The 19,752-nt window shown below is 41.5% G+C and overlaps 1 protein-coding gene across 2 annotated transcripts in view; it reads right to left on the bottom strand.

Annotated features, from left to right (window-relative positions):
- Positions 1-19,752, bottom strand: part of LOC139366480 (glutamate receptor, ionotropic, AMPA 1a) — a 181,134-nt gene that overhangs the window by 68,841 nt on the left and 92,541 nt on the right. The window lies entirely within an intron of this gene.

The following is a 19,752-nucleotide window of genomic DNA, read 5'->3' as shown; positions in this document are numbered from 1 at the left end:
AGAGAGAGAGAGAGAGAGAGAGAGAGAGAGAGAGAGAGAGAGAGAGAGAAGCAGCAGAAGAGACAGAAGGAGAATTGTTAAGTGTATACGTGATGAGAGAGTTTTCTGTACAAAGGCAAAAGCAGTGCAGTGGCTACATTGTAATTCCTGGTTGAAACTAAAGCAGGGAGAGAATGAGAAAATGCCAGGGTCAATATCTTAATGGAAATGGAAAATCCCTCAGAGCAAGCTCTTATCCCAGCCCCAGCCTGAAAAGAAAGAAGTAACGAGGGAGGAGGAGGAGAGTAGAGAATGAAACAGACAAGATCAGTAAGGTTGAGGGAGAGGTCTAGGTTTAATCCCTGATAGAGTTGTGTTAATCCTGGACCTCCATGCTGTGAAGTATAATGGAACCACTTCCCTGGAACCCTTCAACACTGTGGAACACAATGGAATCACACTTCTGGAACTGCTGCTGGGCTCCATGGTACAGAATCCCTCTGACTCTACTTGGAGGGGTGTGTTTCTAGAACACTAGTGATCTCAGTGTTCTATTTTAGAATCGTACAGTTCCGCCGGGATTGGTCCATGGCAGCCATGTACAGAAGTACAGTAACCCTGTAAGGTAACTCTGTGTAGAGCACTACACCCTGCGCATATACTATCCCCATAGACAACAGTATGTCCTGCTTTGACCCAGTAGGTAGAGAGAGACAGAAGGCAGATTCACCCCCTCAGCAGGTAATCAATCTGTCTGCATGGTGAATCAGATGCAGACAGAAGCAGTCACCCACAGAGTGACAGAAAGACTGATGTACAGACAGAAGCAGTCCCACACAGAGAGACAGAAGGACTGATGTACAGACAGAAGCAGTCACACACAGAGAGACAGAAATACTGATGTACAGAGATAAGTAGTCACACAATGAGAGACAGAAATACTGATGTACAGACAAAAGTAGTCACACACAGAGAGACAGAAGGACTGATGTACAGACAGAAGCAGTCACACACAGAGACAGAGAAAGACTGATGTACATACAGAAGTAGTCACACACAGAGACACAGAAAGACTGATGTACAGCAGGGGACTGAACAAGTAAACTCTGCAACCTCAGATATTTGTGATTGGTAGTGAAAGTGGTGCTGTCAACTGCTCTGACCTTCAGCCTCCGACTGTGACTGTCTGTCTGGTAGAAGTTCCAGAACCACAGGCAACCCTTATTATATTGATCCCTGCCTGCCCTTTGATGAAACTTTCTGTGGTTTGGTATTCTTAACGCCATCAATCAGAGCTTTCTTCTCTTTCTCTCCTCTCCTCTTCCTCCCTCTTCCCCTTCTCTCCCCCTTATGCCTAATGGGCCCTGCTCCCTCCACCCCCTAACCCCCACTTCTCTCCTTTTCCACCCTCCTCGCACCCCTTCTCCCTCTCATCTCCTCCCCCATTCTCCTTCTCCTCTCCTCCTCTCTTTTCCTCCCCCTCTCCTCCACTGTCCTCTCTCCTCTCTTCCTTCTCCCTGAAGTATCAGCTGAACCAGGTGTCCATATGTCTCAGTTGAATGGTCAGAGGACAGAGAGAATGAGAGAAAAGAGAAGAAGAGAAGTGTGTATTTTTCTGCTCCATGTGTTAGCTAATGCAGTGCACTGAGCTGAGCAGGTTACTATAGAAACCGCTCCTCATGGACACGGAGGTGGAAACATTTGATATAGACCTCCTAGACACACACAGAAAGACTAAGAGATGGAGACATATACACACACAGAGACAGGCACACACACTCTCCCCCTCTCATAGATGCAGACAAGCAGGCACACACAAACACACACACACACACACACACACACACACATACGATAGCTGTGCTAAGTTGGAACACAGAAAAGTAATTTTAATAGAGCCATTATGGAGATTGCAGGCGGTTTGGTACCAAACTTTATTGCTTTCACAGCTTTCTAATTTACACTTCAATCTAACAAATTGACCAGATGAGAGAGAGATTGAGATAGTCCCAGCAGTGAGCCAGCATATTAATGTAGTTATTACCATGCTTGTATCCCAAATGGCGCCCTATTCCCTATATAGTGCACTATAAAGGGGAAAAGTAGAGCACTATAAAGGGAATAGAGTCCCATTTGGGACACAGCGTGCTTTCTGTTGATATCCATTTTCTGCTGTTTTTAGTGTCTATGGGGAGGTTGTATGAGCTGTGCCCTGGGACGATCACAGCGGACAAAGACAGCTAATGCACATTACCCTGCACACATTTACTCACTGACCCTCTACTGTCTATCTGTCTGTCTCTCAGTGGCTGGCGGCTGAGCGTGTGTGTGTCGGTGTGTGTGTGTCGGGGTGTGTGTGTGTGTGTGTGTGTGTGTGTGTGTGTGTGTGTGTGTTAGTGTGTGTTAGTGTGTGTGTGTGTGTGTGTGTGTGTGTGTGTGTGTTAGTGTGTGTGTGTGTTAGTGTGTGTGTGTGTGTGTGTGTGTGTGTGTGTGTGTGTGTGTTAGTGTGTGTGTGTGTGTGTGTGTGTGTGTGTGTGTGTGTGTGTGTGTGTGTGTGTGTGTGTGTGTGTGTGTGTGTGTGTGTGTGTGTTAGTGTGTGTGTGTGTGTGTGTGTGTGTGTGTGTGTGTTAGTGTGTGTGTGTGTTAGTGTGTGTGTGTGTGTGGGCTCTGCAGCATTCTGTATCGTCCCATTTCAACAGAGTCACAGTCAGTCAACCAAGGTAGGGGCTTCCATTCCTTTTGGCTCTACCAGCAGCAGGTTATTCGTGGCAGTATGAATGGTCTGACTCAGTAGACTGCAGAGACGTCGATACAGAGTTTGTAGAGGATTATTTTGATGGGCATATATGTTAGTATCTCTCTCTAGAGTTAGTAGCTGAAGAGGGAAGAAATGTGAGCAGTGGAATATGTTTTTTTCAACAGATCTGTTGTATCCCTTCAGAGAAATCTGAAATGGATTTGGTGCTGGTAATGAATAATTCCAGTTGTATGTAGGGTGTCCAATCAAAAACACATATTTTGACCAATTGGTAAAATAATATATTAACTGTGTGGAAACCCGTTTTAATAAAAAACAATGTCTCTATCATAATCCGTTCAAAAGTTATTGGAGGTTTTAGCCTTGTAGCCTTGTGGCCAAGATTAGGGTGGCTTAATCACTGGAGGCCAGAGAGAAAAAGTGTTAAACAATCAGGAAATAGAATTGTCAGCTGGGCTGAATGCTGAGGGAAAATTAAGGCTAACTGACAGGCTCACCGTTGAACTCGCCATCTTTCTTCTCCAATACGGAGGACATAAAACACTAGAGGCAAGATAGGTATTGATTTTGAAACATGACATGAAGCATTTTCATATATTAGTATACGCTTTTCATATTCATATTAACGGGAAGTTCCAGTTATTTTTCAAAGATTTCTAAGAAAAACAAGCGTATCTCTGGGAAATGTCAACGAACCACTGAGCGTACCTCAAGCTTTTTCTTTTCTAATCCTTTTACATTTAATTTGTCTCGTCTCGTGTTAATTTAGCTTTTTGTCAAATCCTCAAAACTCGCTTCGAGAAGCAGCACCGAACTGTCAACAGAGCTCACTGCTTATTATTGGATGTATTATGTTACGAAATAAGACTCTTTAGATATAATGAAAGAACCCACTGAACGATTCAGAACATGAAGAATCATATTTGTCTTGATAAAATGTATTTTTCTAACAAAAGGAAGTCACATTTGACCATATTGTATGTCTTATTGCACTTTCAATATCATGTTGCCTCTAGAGAGATACCCAGCCACGTCACCCATGATATAAGTCAGTATACGACGTCCATCCATGCCTGAGAACGTCGGGTGATGACGTGGAAACCGGATACTAGGGGCAACAGTGAGTGCTGTTAGCTTCAAGTAGGTTTCAGTTTTGGTGTTGTGGACGTGGATGGTGGATGGGCATTAGCATAAGGGTTCTGGTTCAATTTCAGCCATAAAAATGTGTTTTTTAGATTTTTATTTTAAGCCTATGCCAAACCTTAACCCGTACCTTAACCGTTAGGAGTTAATGCCAAACCCTAAATATTTGTAGTTAATACCTAAACTTAACCTTATGAAATTTGACATTTGCAACAACTTCAAAATTTGACATTGGAGAAAAATATATGAATGTCGTGAGACTAAGACTAGATGCAATACCTTGGGATGTACCAGACAAATTACACAGAACAACATCTGTAGAATCCACATAGGATAGAAATATGGAGATGGGGAGAAAGAAAGAGATGGGGAGAGAGAAAGAGATGGGGAGAGAGAAAGAGATGGGGAGAGAGAGAGCTAGAGAGAGAGATACAGAGAGAGATACATGGAGAGAGAGAAATTGAGATAAATATGAGAGGGAGAGAGAAATTGAGATAGAGAGATATGGAGAGAGAGACAGGTGATAGAGAGAGAGAGCAACAGAAAGAGGAAAATAGAGAGAGAGAGAGAGAGAGAGAAAGAGATAAATGGAGAGAGAGATGGCGAGATGGAGAGATGGAGAGAGAGAGAGTGAGCGATAGTAGAGTAGAGAAATATAGATAGATACAGTAGAGATAGAGAGAAAGAGATATATAGAGAGAGATATATATACCTGACCACTGTGACAGACCCACAATTAAGGAAAGCTCTGACTACAGTGAGGAAAAAAAGTATTTGATCCCCTGCTGATTTTGTACGTTTGCCCACTGACAAAGAAATTATAATTTTAATGGTAGGTTTATTTGAACAGTGAGAGACAGAATAACAACAACAAAATCCAGAAAAACGCATGTCAAAAATGTTATAAATTGGCCTGGGGCTCCATGCAAGATCTCACCTCGTGGAGTTGCAATGATCATGAGAACGGTGAGCAATCAGCCCAGAACTACACGGGAGGATCTTGTCAATGATCCCAAGGCAGCTGGGACCATAGTCACCAAGAAAACAATTGGTAACACACTACGTTTTGAAGGACTGAAATCCTGCAGCGCCCTCAAGGTCCCACTGCTCAAGAAAGCACATATACATGCCCGTCTGAAGTTTGCCAATGAACATCTGAATGATTCAGAGGACAACTGGGTGAAAGTGCTGTGGTCAGATGACACCAAAATGGAGCTCTTTGGCATGAACTCAACTCGCCGTGTTTGGAGGAGGAGGAATGCTGCCTATGACCCCAAGAACACCATCCCCACTGTCAAACATGGAGGTGGAAACATTATGCTTTGGGGGTGTTTTTCTGCTAAGGGGACAGGACAACTTCACCGCATCAAAGGGACGATGGACGGGGCCATGTACCATCAAATCTTGGGTGAGAACCTCCTTCCCTCAGCCAGGGCATTGAAAATGGGTCGTGGATGGGTATTCCAGCATGACAATGACCCAAAACACATGACCAAGGCAACAAAGGAGTGGCTCAAGAAGAAGCACATTAAGGTCCTGGAGTGGCCTAGCCAGTCTCCAGACCTTAATCCCATAGAAAATCTGTGGAGGGAGCTGAAAGTTCGAGTTGCCAAAAGTCAGCCTCGAAACCTTAGTGACTTGGAGAAGATCTGCAAAGCGGAGTGGGACAAAATCCCTCCTGAGATGTGTGCAAACCTGGTGGCCAACTACAAGAAACGTCTGACCCCTGGGATTGCCAACAAGGGTTTTGCCACCAAATACTAAGTCATGTTTTGCAGAGGGGTCAAATACTTATTTCCCTCATTAAAATGCAAATCAATTTATAACATTTTTGACATGCGTTTTTTTGGATTTTTTTGTTGTTATTCTGTCTCTCACTGCTCAAATAAACCTACCATTAAAATTATAGATGGATAATTTCTTTGTCAGTGGGCAAACGTACAAAATCAGCAGGGGATCAAATACTTTTTCCCCTCACTGTATGTACAGATACTGTAGACAGACATGGCTCTCAAGAGAAGACAGGCTATGTGCACACTGCCTACAAAATGAGGTGGAAACTAAGCTGCACTTCCTAACCTCCTTTTGTGAGTGTAATGTTAACTGTCATTTTGAATTGTTTATTTCCCATTAGTTTATTATCTATTTCACTTGCTTTGGCAATGTTAACATAATGTATGTTTCCCATGCAAATAAAGCCCTTTGAATTTAATTTAATCGATATATACATATATATATAGAGAGAGCAAGAGATAGATACTGTAGAGAGATATAGAGAGAGCGATACAGTAGAGAGATATAGAGAGAGATACAGTAGAGAGAGAGAGAGAGATACAGTAGAGAAATATAGAGAGAGATACAGTAGAGAGAGAGAGAGAGATACAGTAGAGAGAGAGAGAGAGCGAGAGAGATACAGTAGAGAGAGAGAGAGAGAGAGAGAGAGAGAGAGAGAGAGAGAGTTACAATATTGAGATAGTAGAGAAATGTGTATAGAGGGAGAGAGAGGGAGAGAGATATAGAGAGAACGATACAGTAGAGAGATATAGAGAGAGATACAGTAGAGAGATATAGAGAGAGATGCATTAGAGAGAGAGAGATACAGTGGAGAGATATAGAGAGAGATACAGTAGAGAGAGAGAGAGATACTGTAGAGAGATATAGAGAGAACGATTCAGTAGAGAGATATAGAGAGAGATACAGTAGAGAGAGAGAGAGAGAGATACAGTAGAGAGAGAGAGCGATACAGTAGAGAGATATAGAGAGAGATAAAGTTGAGAGATATAGAGACAGACACAGTAGAGAGAGAGAGAGAGAGAGAGAGATACAGTAGAGAGAGCGAGAGAGAGAGACAGAGAGTTACAGTATTGAGATAGTAGAGAAATGTGTATAGAGGGAGAGAGAGGGCGAGAGATATAGAGAGAACGATACAGTAGAGATATTGAGAGAGATACAGTAGAGAGAGAAAGAGATACAGTAGAGAGATAGAGAGAGAGAGAGAGAGAGAGAGAGTTACAGTATTGAGATAGTAGAGAAATGTGTATAGAGGGAGAGAGAGGGAGAGAGATATAGAGAGAACGATACAGTAGAGAGATATAGAGAGAGATACAGTAGAGAGATATAGAGAGAGATGCATTAGAGAGAGAGAGATACAGTGGAGAGATATAGAGAGAGATACAGTAGAGAGAGAGAGAGATACTGTAGAGAGATATAGAGAGAACGATTCAGTAGAGAGATATAGAGAGAGATACAGTAGAGAGAGAGAGAGAGAGATACAGTAGAGAGAGAGAGCGATACAGTAGAGAGATATAGAGAGAGATAAAGTTGAGAGATATAGAGACAGACACAGTAGAGAGAGAGAGAGAGAGAGAGAGATACAGTAGAGAGAGCGAGAGAGAGAGACAGAGAGTTACAGTATTAAGATAGTAGAGAAATGTGTATAGAGGGAGAGAGAGGGCGAGAGATATAGAGAGAACGATACAGTAGAGATATTGAGAGAGATACAGTAGAGAGAGAAAGAGATACAGTAGAGAGATAGAGAGAGAGAGAGAGAGAGAGAGAGTTACAGTATTGAGATAGTAGAGAAATGTGTATAGAGGGAGAGAGAGGGAGAGAGATATAGAGAGAACGATACAGTAGAGAGATATAGAGAGAGATACAGTAGAGAGATATAGAGAGAGATGCATTAGAGAGAGAGATATACAGTGGAGAGATATAGAGAGAACGATTCAGTAGAGAGATATAGAGAGAGATACAGTAGAGAGAGAGAGAGAGATACAGTAGTGAGAGAGAGCGATACAGTAGAGAGATATAGAGAGAGATACAGTTGAGAGATATAGAGACAGATACAGTAGAGAGAGAGAGAGATATACAGTAGAGAGAGCGAGAGAGAGAGAGACAGAGAGCTACAGTATTGAGATAGTAGAGAAATGTGTATAGAGGGAGAGAGAGGGAGAGAGAGCGAGAGATACAGTAGAGAGAGAGAGAGCAAGATAGATATATGTATAGAGAGGGAGAGAGAGAGAGATACAGTAGAGAGATATAGAGAGAGATACAGTAGAGAGAGAGAGAGAGAGATATGTATAGAGAGGGAGAGAGAGAGAGAGATACAGTAGAGAGATATAGAGATAGATACAGTAGAGAGAGCAAGAGAGATATGAATAGACAGGGAGAGAGAGAGAGAGATACAGTAGAGAGATAGAGAGAGAGAGAGAGAGAGAGAGAGAGATAGAGAGAGAGTTATAGTATTGAGATAGTAGATAAATGTGTATAGAGGGAGAGAGAGGGAGAGAGATATAGAGAGAACGATACAGTAGAGATATTGAGAGAGATACAGTAGAGAGAGAGAGAGATACAGTAGAGAGATAGAGAGAGAGAGAGAGAGAGAGAGAGAGTTACAGTATTGAGATAGTAGAGAAATGTGTATAGAGGGAGAGAGAGGGAGAGAGATATAGAGAGAACGATACAGTAGAGATATTGAGAGAGATACAGTAGAGAGAGAGAGAGATACAGTAGAGAGATAGAGAGAGAGAGAGAGAGAGAGTTACAGTATTGAGATAGTAGAGAAATGTGTATAGAGTAAGAGAGAGGGAGAGAGATATAAAGAGAACGATACAGTAGAGATATTGAGAGAGATACAGTAGAGAGAGAGAGAGATACAGTAGAGATATTGAGAGATACAGTAGAGAGAGAGAGAGATACAGTAGAGAGAGAGAGAGATACAGTAGAGAGAGAGAGAGATACAGTAGAGAGAGAGAGAGATACAGTAGAGAGAGAGAGAGATACAGTAGAGAGATATAGAGAGATACAGTAGAGAGAGAGAGATACAGTAGAGAGATATAGAGAGAGATACAGTAGAGAGAGAGAGAGATACAGTAGAGAGATATAGAGAGTGATACAGTAGAGAGAGAGAGAGAGAGATACAGTAGAGAGAGAGAGAGAGATACAGTAGAGAGAGAGAGAGATACAGTAGAGAGAGAGAGAGATACATAGAGAGAGAGAGAGAGAGATATAGTAGAGAGAGAGAGAGATACAGTAGAGAGAGAGAACGATACAGTAGAGAGATAGAGAGAGATACAGTAGAGAGAGAGAACGATACAGTAGAGAGAGAGAGAGAGAGAATCAGTAGAGAGAGAGAGAGATGAGAGAGAGAGAGAGAGAGAGAGAGTTACAGTATTGAGATAGTAGAGAAATGTGTATAGAGGGAGAGAGAGGGAGAGAGATATAGAGAGAACGATACAGTAGAGATATTGAGAGAGATACAGTAGAGAGAGAGAGAGATACAGTAGAGATATTGAGAGATACAGTAGAGAGAGAGAGATACAGTAGAGAGAGAGAGAGATACAGTAGAGAGATAGAGAGAGAGAGAGAGAGAGAGAGAGAGTTACAGTATTGAGATAGTAGAGAAATGTGTATAGAGGGAGAGAGAGGGAGAGAGATATAGAGAGAACGATACAGTAGAGATATTGAGAGAGATACAGTAGAGAGAGAGAGAGATACAGTAGAGAGATAGAGAGAGAGAGAGAGAGAGAGAGAGAGAGAGAGTTACAGTATTGAGATAGTAGAGAAATGTGTATAGAGGGAGAGAGAGGGAGAGAGATATAAAGAGAACGATACAGTAGAGATATTGAGAGAGATACAGTAGAGAGAGAGAGAGATACAGTAGAGATATTGAGAGATACAGTAGAGAGAGAGAGAGATACAGTAGAGAGAGAGAGAGATACAGTAGAGAGAGAGAGAGATACAGTAGAGAGAGAGAGAGATACAGTAGAGAGAGAGAGAGATACAGTAGAGAGATATAGAGAGATACAGTAGAGAGAGAGAGATACAGTAGAGAGATATAGAGAGAGATACAGTAGAGAGAGAGAGAGATACAGTAGAGAGATATAGAGAGTGATACAGTAGAGAGAGAGAGAGAGAGATACAGTAGAGAGAGAGAGAGAGATACAGTAGAGAGAGAGAGATACAGTAGAGAGAGAGAGAGATACATAGAGAGAGAGAGAGAGAGATACAGTAGAGAGAGAGAGAGAGATACAGTAGAGAGAGAGAACGATACAGTAGAGAGATAGAGAGAGATACAGTAGAGAGAGAGAACGATACAGTAGAGAGAGAGAGAGAGAGAATCAGTAGAGAGAGAGAGAGATACAGTAGAGAGATAGAGAGAGAGAGAGAGAGAGAGAGAGAGTTACAGTATTGAGATAGTAGAGAAATGTGTATAGAGGGAGAGAGAGGGAGAGAGATATAGAGAGAACGATACAGTAGAGATATTGAGAGAGATACAGTAGAGAGAGAGAGAGATACAGTAGAGAGATAGAGAGAGAGAGAGAGAGAGAGAGAGAGAGAGAGAGAGAGATAGTTACAGAATTGAGATAGTAGAGAAATGTGTATAGAGGGAGAGAGAGGGAGAGAGATATAAAGAGAACGATACAGTAGAGATATTGAGAGAGATACAGTAGAGAGAGAGAGAGATACAGTAGAGATATTGAGAGATACAGTAGAGAGAGAGAGATACAGTAGAGAGAGAGAGATACAGTAGAGAGAGAGAGAGATACAGTAGAGAGAGAGAGAGAGATACAGTAGAGAGAGAGAGAGATACAGTAGAGAGATATAGAGAGATACAGTAGAGAGAGAGATACAGTAGAGAGATATAGAGAGAGATACAGTAGAGAGAGAGAGAGATACAGTAGAGAGATATAGAGAGTGATACAGTAGAGAGAGAGAGAGATATACAGTAGAGAGAGAGAGAGAGATACAGTAGAGAGAGAGAGAGATACAGTAGAGAGAGAGAGAGATACATAGAGAGAGAGAGAGATACAGTAGAGAGAGAGAGAGAGATACAGTAGAGAGAGAGAACGATACAGTAGAGAGATAGAGAGAGATACAGTAGAGAGAGAGAACGATACAGTAGAGAGAGAGAGAGAGAGATACAGTAGAGAGAGAGAGAGAGACAGTAGAGAGATAGAGAGAGAGAGAGAGAGAGAGAGAGAGAGAGAGTTACAGTATTGAGATAGTAGAGAAATGTGTATAGAGGGAGAGAGAGGGAGAGAGATATAGAGAGAACGATACAGTAGAGAGATATAGAGAGAGATACAGTAGAGAGATATAGAGAGAGATGCAGTAGAGAGAGAGAGATACAGTGGAGAGATATAAAGAGAGATACAGTAGAGAGAGAGAGAGATACTGTAGAGAGATATAGAGAGAACGATTCAGTAGAGAGATATAGAGAGAGATACAGTAGAGAGAGAGAGAGAGATACAGTAGAGAGAGAGAGCGATACAGTAGAGAGATATAGAGAGAGATACAGTTGAGAGATATAGAGACAGATACAGTAGAGAGAGAGAGAGAGATACAGTAGAGAGAGCGAGAGAGAGAGACAGAGAGTTACAGTATTGAGATAGTAGAGAAATGTGTATAGAGGGAGAGAGAGGGAGAGAGAGCGAGAGATACAGTAGAGAGAGAGAGAGAGAGATATATGTATAGAGAGGGAGAGAGAGAGAGAGATACAGTAGAGAGATATAGAGATAGATACAGTAGAGAGAGCAAGAGAGATATGAATAGACAGGGAGAGAGAGAGAGAGATACAGTAGAGAGATATAGAGAGAGAGAGAGAGATAGTTACAGTATTGAGATAGTAGAGAAATGTGTATAGAGGGAGAGAGAGGGAGAGAGATATAGAGAGAACGATACAGTAGAGATATTGAGAGAGATACAGTAGAGAGAGAAAGAGATACAGTAGAGAGATAGAGAGAGAGAGAGAGAGAGAGAGAGATACAGTATTGAGATAGTAGAGAAATGTGTATAGAGGGAGAGAGAGGGAGAGAGATATAGAGAGAACGATACAGAAGAGATATTGAGAGAGATACAGTAGAGAGAGAGAGAGATACAGTAGAGAGATAGAGAGAGAGAGAGAGTTACAGTATTGAGATAGTAGAGAAATGTGTATAGAGGGAGAGAGAGGGAGAGATATAGAGAGAACGATACAGTAGAGATATTGAGAGAGATACAGTAGAGAGAGAGAGAGATACAGTAGAGATATTGAGAGAGATACAGTAGAGAGAGAGAGAGATACAGTAGAGAGAGAGAGAGATACAGTAGAGAGAGAGAGAGAGATACAGTAGAGAGAGAGAGAGATACAGTAGAGAGAGAGAGAGATACAGTAGAGAGATATAGAGAGAGATACAGTAGAGAGAGAGAGAGAGATACAGTAGAGAGATATAGAGAGAGATACAGTAGAGAGAGAGAGAGATACAGTAGAGAGATATAGAGAGTGATACAGTAGAGAGAGAGAGAGAGAGAGAGATACAGTAGAGAGAGAGAGAGAGATACAGTAGAGATATTGAGAGAGATACAGTAGAGAGAGAGAGAGATACAGTAGAGAGATATAGAGAGTGATACAGTAGAGAGATATAGAGAGTGATACAGTAGAGAGATACAGTAGAGAGATATAGAGAGTGATACAGTAGAGAGATACAGTAGAGAGATACAGTAGAGAGATATAGAGAGTGATACAGTAGAGAGAGAGAGAGAGAGATACAGTAGAGAGAGAGAGATACACTAGAGAGAGAGAGAGATACAGTAGAGAGAGAGAACGATACAGTAGAGAGATAGAGAGAGAGATACAGTAGAGAGAGAGAACGATACAGTAGAGAGAGAGAGAGAGAGATACAGTGAGAGATATAGAGAGTGATACAGTAGAGAGATATAGAGAGAGATACAGTAGAGAGAGAGAGAGATACAGTAGAGAGAGAGAGATACAGTAGAGAGATATAGAGACAGATACAGTAGAGAGATATAGAGACAGATACAGTAGAGAAAGAGAGAGCGATACAGTAGAGAGAGAGAGATACAGTAGAGAGAGAGAGAGATACAGTAGAGAGAGAGAGAGATGCAGTAGAGAGATATAGAGAGAGATACAGTAGAGAGAGAGAGAGAGATACAGTAGAGAGATATAGAGAGAGATACAGTAGATAGAGAGAGAGATACAGTAGAGAGAGAGAGATACAGTAGAGAGAGAGAGAGATACAGTAGAGAGAGAGAGAGAGATACAGTAGAGAGAGAGAGAGATACAGTAGAGAGATATAGAGACAGATACAGTAGAGAGATATAGAGACAGATACAGTAGAGAGAGAGAGAGAGATACAGTAGAGAGAGAGAGAGATACAGTAGAGAGAGAGAGAGAGAGATACAGTAGAGAGAGAGAGATACAGTAGAGAGATATAGAGAGAGATACAGTAGAGAGAGAGAGAGATACAGTAGAGAGATAGAGAGAGAGAGAGAGAGAGAGAGAGAGAGAGATACAGTAGAGAGATATAGAGAGAGATACAGAAGAGAGAGAGAGATACAGTAGAGAGATATAGAGAGAGATACAGTAGAGAGAGAGAGAGAGAGAGAGAGAGATACAGTAGAGAGAGAGAGAGAGAGAGATACAGTAGAGAGAGAGAGAGAGAGAGAGAGATACAGTAGAGAGAGAGAGATAGAGAGAGAGATACAGTAGAGAGAGAGAGAGATACAGTAGAGAGAGAGAGAGATACAGTAGAGAGAGAGAGATACAGTAGAGAGAGAGAGAGATACAGTAGAGAGAGAGAGAGATACAGTAGAGAGAGAGAGAGAGATACAGTAGAGAGATATAGAGAGAGATACAGTAGATAGAGAGAGAGATACAGTAGAGAGAGAGAGAGATACAGTAGAGAGAGAGAGATACAGTAGAGAGATATAGAGAGAGATACAGTAGAGAGAGAGAGAGATACAGTAGAGAGATATAGAGAGTGATACAGTAGAGAGAGAGAGAAAGAGATACAGTAGAGAGAGAGAGAGAGAGATACAGTAGAGATATTGAGAGAGATACAGTAGAGAGAGAGAGAGATACAGTAGAGAGATATAGAGAGTGATACAGTAGAGAGATATAGAGAGTGATACAGTAGAGAGATATAGAGAGTGATACAGTAGAGAGATACAGTAGAGAGATATAGAGAGTGATACAGTAGAGAGATACAGTAGAGAGATACAGCAGAGAGATATAGAGAGTGATACAGTAGAGAGAGAGAGAGAGAGATACAGTAGAGAGAGAGAGAGATACAGTAGAGAGAGAGAGAGATACAGTAGAGAGAGAGAGAGATACAGTAGAGAGAGAGAGAGATACAGTAGAGAGAGAGAACGATACAGTAGAGAGATAGAGAGAGAGATACAGTAGAGAGAGAGAACGATACAGTAGAGAGAGAGAGAGAGAGATACAGTAGAGAGAGAGAAAGATACAGTAGAGAGATAGAGAGAGAGAGAGAGAGAGAGAGAGAGTTACAGTATTGAGATAGTAGAGAAATGTGTATAGAGGGAGAGAGAGGGAGAGAGATATAGAGAGAACGATACAGTAGAGAGATATAGAGAGAGATACAGTAGAGAGATATAGAGAGAGATGCAGTAGAGAGAGAGAGATACAGTGGAGAGATATAGAGAGAGATACAGTAGAGAGAGAGAGAGAGATACTGTAGAGAGATATAGAGAGAACGATTCAGTAGAGAGATATAGAGAGAGATACAGTAGAGAGAGAGAGAGAGATACAGTAGAGAGAGAGAGCGATACAGTAGAGAGATATAGAGAGAGATACAGTTGAGAGATATAGAGACAGATACAGTAGAGAGAGAGAGATACAGTAGAGAGAGTGAGAGAGAGAGACAGAGAGTTACAGTATTGAGATAGTAGAGAAATGTGTATAGAGGGAGAGAGAGGGAGAGAGAGCGAGAGATACAGTAGAGAGAGAGAGAGCAAGAGATATATAAGAATAGAGAGGGAGAGAGAGAGAGATACAGTAGAGAGAAATAGAGAGAGATACAGTAGAGAGATATAGAGAGAGATACATTAGAGAAAGAGAGAGAGAGATATATGTATAGAGAGGGAGAGAGAGAGAGAGAGAGATACAGTAGAGAGATATAGAGATAGATACAGTAGAGAGAGCAAGAGAGATATGAATAGACAGGGAGAGAGAGAGAGAGATACAGTAGAGAGATAGAGAGAGAGAGAGAGAGAGAGTTACAGTATTGAGATAGTAGAGAAATGTGTATAGAGGGAGAGAGAGGGAGAGAGATATAGAGAGAACGATACAGTAGAGATATTGAGAGAGATACAGTAGAGAGAGAGAGAGATACAGTAGAGAGATAAAGAGAGTGATACAGTAGAGAGATATAGAGAGAGATACAGTAGAGAGAGAGAGATACAGTAGAGAGAGAGAGAGAGATACAGTAGAGAGATATAGAGACAGATACAGTAGAGAGATATAGAGACAGATACAGTAGAGAAAGAGAGAGAGATACAGTAGAGAGAGAGAGAGATACAGTAGAGAGATATAGAGAGAGATACAGTAGAGAGAGAGAGAGATACAGTAGCGAGTGAGAGAGAGATACAGTAGAGAGATATAGAGACAGATACAGTAGAGAGATATAGAGACAGATACAGTAGAGAGAGAGAGAGAGATACAGTAGAGAGATATAGAGAGAGATACAGTAGAGAGAGAGAGAGATACAGTAGAGAGAGAGAGAGAGATACAGTAGAGAGAGAGAGAGAGACACAGTAGAGAGATATAGAGACAGATACAGTAGAGAGATATAGAGACAGATACAGTAGAGAGAGAGAGAGAGATACAGTAGAGAGAGAGAGAGATACAGTAGAGAGAGAGAGAGAGAGAGAGAGATACAGTAGAGAGAGAGAGAGAGATACAGTAGAGAGATATAGAGAGAGATACAGTAGAGAGAGAGAGAGATACAGTAGAGAGATAGAGAGAGAGATACAGAAGAGAGAGAGAGAGATACAGTAGAGAGATATAGAGAGAGATACAGTAGAGAGAGAGAGATACAGTAGAGAGAGAGAGAGAGAGAGAGATACAGTAGAGAGAGAGAGAGAGAGAGAGAGAGAGAGATACAGTAGAGAGAGAGAGAGAGAGAGAGAGATACAGTAGAGAGAGAGAGAGAGAGAGATACAGTAGAGAGAGAGAGAGAGAGAGAGAGAGATACAGTAGAGAGATATAGAGAGAGATACAGTAGAGAGAGAGAGAGATACAGTAGAGAGAGAGAGAGAGATACAGTAGAGAGATATAGAGACAGATACAGTAGAGAGATATAGAGACAGATACAGTAGAGAGAGAGAGAGAGATACAGTAGAGAGAGAGAGAGATACAGTAGAGAGAGAGAGAGAGATACAGTAGAGAGAGAGAGAGATACAGTAGAGAGAGAGAGAGATACAGTAGAGAGAGAGAACGATACAGTAGAGAGATAGAGAGAGATACAGTAGAGAGAGAGAACGATACAGTAGAGAGAGAGAGAGAGAGATACAGTAGAGCGAGAGAGAGATACAGTAGAGAGATAGAGAGAGAGAGAGAGATAGAGAGAGTTACAGTATTGAGATAGTAGAGAAATGTGTATAGAGGGAGAGAGAGGGAGAGAGATATAGAGAGAACGATACAGTAGAGAGATATAGAGAGAGATACAGTAGAGAGATATAGAGAGAGATGCAGTAGAGAGAGAGAGATACAGTGGAGAGATATAGAGAGAGATACAGTAGAGAGAGAGAGAGAGATACTGTAGAGAGATATAGAGAGAACAATTCAGTAGAGAGATATAGAGAGAGATACAGTAGAGAGAGAGAGAGAGATACAGTAGAGAGATATAGAGAGAGATACAGTAGAGAGAGAGAGAGATACAGTAGAGAGAGAGAGAGAGATACAGTAGAGAGAGAGAGAGATACAGTAGAGAGATATAGAGACAGATACAGTAGAGAGATATAGAGACAGATACAGTAGAGAGAGAGAGAGAGATACAGTAGAGAGAGAGAGAGAGATACAGTAGAGAGAGAGAGAGAGAGAGAGAGAGATACAGTAGAGAGAGAGAGAGATACAGTAGAGTGATATAGAGAGAGAGAGAGAGAGAGAGAGAGAGAGATACAGTAGAGAGATATAGAGAGAGATACAGAAGAGAAAGACAGAGATACAGTAGAGAGAGAGAGAGATACAGTAGAGAGATATAGAGAGAGATACAGTAGAGAGAGAGAGATACAGTAGAGAGAGAGAGAGAGAGAGAGATACAGTAGAGAGAGAGAGAGAGAGAGAGAGAAAGTAGAGAGAGAGAGAGAGAGATACAGTAGAGAGAGAGAGAGAGAGAGAGAGATACAGTAGAGAGAGAGAGAGAGAGAGAGAGATACAGTAGAGAGAGAGAGAGAGAGAGAGAGATACAGTAGAGAGAGAGAGAGAGATACAGTAGAGAGAGAGAGAGAGATACAGTAGAGAGAGAGAGATACAGTAGAGAGAGAGAGAGATACAGTAGAGAGAGAGAGATACAGTAGAGAGAGAGAGAGATACAGTAGAGAGATATAGAGAGAGATACAGTAGAGAGAGAGAGAGAGAGATACAGTAGAGAGAGAGAGAGATACAGTAGAGAGAGAGAGAGATACAGTAGAGAGAGAGATACAGTAGAGAGATATAGAGAGAGATACAGTAGAGAGATACAGTAGAGAGATATAGAGATACAGTAGAGAGAGAGAGAGATACAGTAGAGAGATACAGTAGAGAGAGATATAGAGAGAGATACAGTAGAGAGATACAGTAGAGAGAGAGAGAGATACAGTAGAGAGAGAGATACAGTAGAGAGAGACATAGAGAGAGATACAGTAGAGAGATACAGTAGAGAGAGAGAGAGATACAGTAGAGAGAGAGATACAGTAGAGAGAGAGAGATACAGTAGAGAGATACAGTAGAGAGAGATATAGAGAGAGATACAGTAGAGAGATACAGTAGAGAGAGAGAGAGATACAGTAGAGAGATATAGAGACAGATACAGTAGAGAGATATAGAGACAGATACAGTAGAGAGAGAGAGAGAGATACAGTAGAGAGAGAGAGATACAGTAGAGAGAGAGAGAGAGAGAGAGAGAGATACAGTAGAGAGAGAGAGAGATACAGTAGAGAGATATAGAGAGAGATACAGTAGAGAGAGAGAGAGATACAGTAGAGAGATGGAGAGAGAGAGAGAGAGAGAGATACAGTAGAGAGATATAGAGCGCGATACAGAAGAGAGAGAGAGAGATACAGTAGAGAGAGAGAGAGATACAGTAGAGAGATATAGAGAGAGATACAGTAGAGAGAGAGAGATACAGTAGAGAGAGAGAGAGAGAGAGAGATACAGTAGAGAGAGAGAGAGAGAGAGAGATACAGTAGAGAGAGAGAGAGAGAGAGAGAGATACAGTAGAGAGAGAGAGAGAGATACAGTAGAGAGAGAGAGAGAGAGAGAGAGAGATACAGTAGAGAGAGAGAGAGAGAGAGAGAGAGAGATACAGTAGAGAGAGAGAGATACAGTAGAGAGAGAGAGATACAGTAGAGAGAGAGATACAGTAGAGAGAGAGAGATACAGTAGAGAGAGAGAGAGATACAGTAGAGAGATATAGAGAGAGATACAGTAGAGAGTTAGAGAGATACAGTAGAGAGAGAGAGAGATACAGTAGAGAGAGAGAGAGATACAGTAGAGAGAGAGATACAGTAGAGAGATATAGAGAGAGATACAGTAGAGAGATACAGTAGAGAGATATAGAGAGAGATACAGTAGAGAGATACAGTAGAGAGATACAGTAGAGAGAGAGAGAGATACAGTAGAGAGAGAGAGATACAGTAGAGAGATACAGTAGAGAGAGATATAGAGAGAGATACAGTAGAGAGATACAGTAGAGAGAGAGAGAGATACAGTAGAGAGAGAGATACAGTAGAGAGAGACATAGAGAGAGATACAGTAGAGAGATACAGTAGAGAGAGAGAGAGATACAGTAGAGAGAGAGATACAGTAGAGAGAGAGAGAGATACAGTAGAGAGAGATATAGAGGGAGATACAGTAGAGAGATACAGTAGAGAGAGAGAGAGATACAGTAGAGAGAGAGATACAGTAGAGAGATAGAGAGAGAGATACAGTAGAGAGAGAGATACAGTAGAGAGATAGAGAGATACAGTAGAGAGAGAGAGAGATACAGTAGAGAGAGAGAGAGATACAGTAGAGAGAGAGAGATACAGTAGAGAGAGAGAGAGAGAGATACAGTAGAGAGAGAGAGAGAGATACAGTAGAGAGAGAGAGAGATGCAGTAGAGAGATATAGAGAGAGATACAGTAGAGAGAGAGAGAGATACAGTAGAGAGAGAAAGAGATACAGTAGAGAGAGAGAGATACAGTAGAGAGAGAGAGAGAGATACAGTAGAGAGAGAGATACAGTAGAGAGATATAGAGAGAGATACAGTAGAGAGATACAGTAGAGAGATATAGAGAGAGATACAGTAGAGAGATACAGTAGAGAGATACAGTAGAGAGAGAGAGAGATACAGTAGAGAGAGAGAGAGATACAGTAGAGAGAGATATAGAGAGAGATACAGTAGAGAGATACAGTAGAGAGAGAGAGAGATACAGTAGAGAGAGATACAGTAGAGAGAGACATAGAGATGGATACAGTAGAGAGATACAGTAGAGAGAGAGAGAGAGAGAGAGACAGTAGAGAGAGAGATACAGTAGAAAGAGAGAGAGATACAGTAGAGAGAGAGATACAGTAGAGAGATAGAGAGAGAGATACAGTAGAGAGAGAGATACAGTAGAGAGATAGAGAGATACAGTAGAGAGAGAGAGAGATACAGTAGAGAGAGAGAGAGATACAGTAGAGAGAGAGAGAGATACAGTAGAGAGAGAGAGAGATACAGTAGAGAGATATATAGAGAGAGAGAGAGATACAGTAGAGATACAGTAGAGAGATATATATATAGAGAGAGAGATACAGTAGAGAGATATAGAGAGAGATACAGTAGAGAGATACAGTAGAGAGAGAGAGAGATACAGTAGAGATACAGTAGAGATATACAGTAGAGAGAGAG

Source organism: Oncorhynchus clarkii, chromosome 14, assembly GCF_045791955.1.
Source record: "Oncorhynchus clarkii lewisi isolate Uvic-CL-2024 chromosome 14, UVic_Ocla_1.0, whole genome shotgun sequence".
Taxonomy (NCBI): domain Eukaryota; kingdom Metazoa; phylum Chordata; class Actinopteri; order Salmoniformes; family Salmonidae; genus Oncorhynchus; species Oncorhynchus clarkii.
This window is presented reverse-complemented; position numbering and strand designations above follow the sequence as displayed.